Genomic DNA, 5,191 nt, shown 5'->3' with positions numbered 1-5,191 from the left:
ATTGTTGCGAAAAAAATTTAAAACGAAAACAAAAGTAAGTTAAAAAACTTTATTCACACACCACAAATGAACACAAAAGTTTTGTTTTCAGAGTTTTGGAAATTCAACCAGTTCAACCCTAATAGATTGGAATTTTGTGGGAAAGAGATTTCCAATTGATCCCACTCATCTTTTAAACATGGATATTGCATGCTTGAAGCATCTTAAAGATGCAAATGATTGCAAAACCTAAGATATAAAAACTTAAGTGAGTTTACAATCCCTAAAAATTATAGACACAACTTGGATTTATCTCTGTCTAAATTTGTGCATTTCCATTTTAGATGTATACTTCTCTCTTAAATATAAACTTGTGTTATCTCTCGTAAAAAACAGTACAATAAGGCAAATAAGTCACAATTCATAAAAACATTTAGGGAAAAAAATTTAAAACAAAAACTAAAGTAAGTGAAAAAAATTTATTCACACACCACAAATGAACACAAAAGTTTTGTTATCCAAGTTTGGGAAATTACACCAGTTCAGCTCTAATAGCTTTGAATTTTGTGACAAACAGATTTCTAATTGATCCTACAAATATTTTAAACAAAGCATATTGCATGCTTGAAGCATGTTAAAGATGCAAATGACTGCAAAACCTAAGATATAAAAACTGAAGAGAGTTTACAATCCCTAAAAATTACAGACACTTTTTGAAATTATCTTTTTCTAAATTTGTGCATTTCCATTTTAGATGTATACTTTTCTCTTAAATATAAACTTGAGTTATCTCTCGTAAACAAAAATATTAGACGACAAATAGATCACAAAAAAAATAAAATTATAGAGAAAATAATTTAAAACAAGTAAAGAAAATTTAATCACACAGCACAAATGAACACAAAAGTTTTGGTATCCAAGTTTGGGAAATTCCACTAGTTCAACCCTACTACCTTGGAATTTTGTGAGAAAGAGATTTCTAATAGATCCATAATGTGTTTTAAACTTGGATATTGCATGCTTGAAGCATGTTAAAGATGCAAATGATTGCAAAACCTAAGATATAAAAACTGAAGAGAGTTTACGATCCCTAAAAATTACAGACACTTTTTGGAATTATCTCTGTCTACATTTGTGCATTTTCATTTTAAATGTATTCTTTTCTCTTAAATATAAACTTGAGTTATCTCTCGTAAACAAAAATATAAGACGGCAAAATAGAACTCAGAAAAAATAAATTTTTAGAGAAAAAAATTTAAAACAAAAAAAAATGTAAGTGAAGAAAATTTATTCACATAGCTGAAATGAACACAAACATTTTTCTATCCAAGTTTGGGAAATTCCACCTGTTCAACCCTAATAGCTTGGCCTTTTGAGAGAAAGAGATTTCTAATTGATCCAACACATGTTTTAAACATGGATAGTGCATGCCTTAAACATGTTAAAGACGCAAATGTTTGCAAAACCTATGATATAAAAACTGAAGAGAGTTTACATTCCCTAAAAATTACAGACACTTTTTGGAATTATTTCTGTCTAAATTTGTGCATTTCCATTTTAGATGTATACTTTTCTCTTAAATATAAACTTGAGTTATCTCTCATCAACAAAAATATAAGAAGGCAAATAGATCACAGTAAAAAGAAAATATTAGAGAAAATTTTTTTAAAAAAAAACAAATGTAAGTGAAGAAAATTTATTCACACACCACAAATGAACACAAAAGTTTTGTGATCAGAGTTTGGGTAAGTCCTCCAGTTCAACCGTAAGAGCATGGATTTTTCTGAGAATGAGATTTCTAATTGATCCAAGACATGTTTTAAACATGGATATTGCATGCTTGAAGCATGTTAAAGACGCAAATGATTGCAAAACCTAATATACAAAAACTGAACAGAGTTTACAAGCCCTAAAAATCACAGAAATTTTTTGGAATTATCTCTGACAAAATTTTTACATTTCCATTTTTTATGTATACTTTTCTCTTCAATATAAACTTGAGTTATATCCCGTAAACCAAAATATAAGACGACAAATAGATAACTGAAAAAAGAAAATCTTAGAGAAAAAAATTTAAAACAAAAAAAAAGTAAGTGAACAAAATTTATTCACACACCACAAATGAACACAAAACTTTTGTTATCAGAGTTTGGGAAATTCCACCAGTTCAACCCTAATAGCTTGGAATTTTGTGAGAAAGAGATTTTTAATTGATCCTACACATGTTTTAAACATGGATATTGCATGCTTGAAGCATGTTAAAGATGAAAATGATTGCAAAACCTATGATGTAAAAATTGAAGAGAGTTTACAATCCCTAAAAATTAAAGACACTTTTTGGAATTATCTCTGTCTTAATCTATGCATTTTCTTTTTAGATGTATAATTTTATCTTAAATATAAACTTGAGTTATCTCTTGTAAACCAAAATATAAGATGGCAAAAAGATCACAGAAAAAAGAAAATTTTAGAAAAAAAAATTTAAAACAAGTAAAGAAAATTTATTCGCACAACACAAATGAACACAAAAGTTTTGTTATTCAAGTTGGGGAAATTCCACCAGTTCAACCCTAATAGCTTGGAATTTTGTGAGAAAGAGATTTCTAATTGATCCAACTTGTGTTTTAAACAGGGATATTGGATGCCGAAAGCATGTTAAAGATGCAAATGATTGCAAAACCGAAGATATAGAAACTGAAGAGAGTTTACAATCCCAAAAAATTACAGACACTTTTTGGAATTATCTCTGTCTAAATTTGTGCAATTCCATTTTAGATGTTTACTTTTCTCTTAAATATAAACTTGAGTTATCTCTCGTAAACAAAAATATAAGAAGGCAAATAAATCATAGTAAAATTAAAATTTTAGAGAAAAAAATTTAAAACAAATACAAATGTAAGTGAAGAAAATTTATTCACACACCAGAAATAAACTCAAAAGTTTTGTGATCGGTGTTTGGGAAATTCCACCAGTTCAACCCTAATAGCTTGGCATTTTGTGAGAAAGAGATTTCTAACTGATCCAACACATGTTTTAAACATGGATAAAGTATGTTTGAAGCATGTTAAAGACGCAAATGATTGCAAAACCTAAGATACAAAAACTGAAGAGAGTTTACAATTCCTAAAAATTACAGACACTTTTTGGAATTCTCTCCAAATTTGTGCATTTCCATTTTTGATGTATACTTTTCTCTTAAATATAAACATGAGTTATCTAACGTAATAAAAAATATAAGAAGGCAAATAGATCACAGTAAACACAAAAAATTAGAGAAAAGAATTTTAAACAAAAACAAATGTAAGCGAAGAAAATTTATTCACACACTAATAATGAATAGAATAGTTTTGTTATCAGAGTTTGGGTAATTCAACAGGTTCATCCCAAATAGCTTGGAATTTTGTGAGAAAAAGATTTCTAATTGATCTAACACATGTTTTGAACATGGATATTGCATGCCTTAAACATGTTAAAGACGCAAATGTTTGCAAAACCTAAGTTATAAAACTGAAGAGAATTTAGAATTCCTAAAAATTACAGACACTTTTTGGAATTATCTCTATCTAAATTTGTGCATTTCTATTTTTGATGTATTATTTTTTCTTAAATATAAACTTGTGTTATCTCTCGTAAACAACAGTATAAGAAGGCAAATAAGTCACAGTACATTAAAAATGTTAGCGAAAAAAATTTAAAACAAAAACAAAAGTAAACGAAAAAAATTTATTCACACACCACAAATGAACAACAAAGTTTTGTTATCCAAGTTTGGGAAATTCCACCAGTTCAACTCTAATAGCTTGGAATTTTGTGAGAAAGAGATTTCTAATTGATCCTACACATGTTTTAAACATGGATATTGCATGCTTAAAGCATGTTAAAGATGCAAATGATTGCAAAACCTAAGATATAAAAACTGAAGCGAGTTTACAATCCCTCAAAATTACAGACATTTTTCTTAATTATCTCTGTCTAAATTTGTGCATTTCCATTTTTGATGTATAAACTTGAGTTATCTCTCGTAAAGATAAATTTAAGACCGCAAAATAGAACAACGAAAAATAAAAATTTTAGAGAAAAATTTTTTTAAAAAAAAAATATAAGTGAAGAAAATTTATTCACACACCACAAATGAACACAAAAGTTTTGTTATCAGAGTTTGGAAAATTCTACCAGTTCAACCCTAATAGCTTCGAATTTTGGGAGAAAGAGATTTCTAATTGATCCTACACATGTTTTAAACATGGATATTGCATGCTTGAAGCATGTAAAAAATGAAAATGATTGCAAAACCTATGATATAAAAACTAAAGAGAGTTTACAATCCCCAAAAATTACAGACACTTTTTGGAATTATCTGTATCTAAATTTGTGCATTTCCGTTTTAGATGTATACTTTTCTCTTAAATATAAACTTGAGTTATGTCTCGTAAACAAAAGTATATGACAGCAAAATAGAACAATGAAAAATAAAAAATTTAGAGAAAAAAATTTAAAACAAGTAAAGAAAGTTTATTCACACTGCACAAATGAACACAAAAGTTTTATTATCCAAGTTTGGGAAATTTCACTAGTTCAACCCTAAATGCTTGGAATTTTGTGAGAAAGAGATTTCTAATTGATCCAACATGTGTATTAAACATGGATATTGGATGCTGGAAGCATGTTAAAGACACAAATGATTGCAAAACCTAAGATATAGAATCTGAAGAGAGTTTACATTCCCTAAAAATTACAGACACTTTCTGGAATTATCTCTGTCTAAATTTGAGCATTTCCACTTTGGATGTATTCTTTTCTCTTAAATATAAACTTCTGTTATCTTTTGTAAACAACAGTATAAGAAGGCAAATAAGTCACAATACATTGAAAATTTGGGGGAAAAAATTAAAAAAAAAAGAAAAGTAAGTGAAAAAAATTTATTCACACATCACAAATGAACTTTGTTACCCAGTTTGGGAAATTCCACCTGTTAAACTCTAATAGCTTGGAATTTTGTGAGAAAGAGATTTCTAATTGATCCTACACATGTTTTACACATGGATATTGCTTGCTTGGAGCATGTTAAAAATTCAAATGATTGCAAAACCTAAGATATAAAAACTGAAGAGAGTTTACAATCCCTAAAAATTACAGACACTTTTTGGAATTATCTCTGTCTAAATTTGTGCATTTCAATTTTAGATGAATACTTTTCTCTTAAATATAAACT

The sequence above is a fragment of the Aristolochia californica genome, unplaced genomic scaffold (genome assembly GCF_029961685.1).
Source record: "Aristolochia californica isolate CCGP_79_NKW_82.1479 unplaced genomic scaffold, dmAriCali1.0.hap1 SCAF_3, whole genome shotgun sequence".
NCBI classification, from domain to species: Eukaryota; Viridiplantae; Streptophyta; class Magnoliopsida; order Piperales; family Aristolochiaceae; genus Aristolochia; species Aristolochia californica.
The sequence above is the reverse complement of the archived record's forward strand: the minus strand, read 5'-3'. Positions refer to the sequence as shown.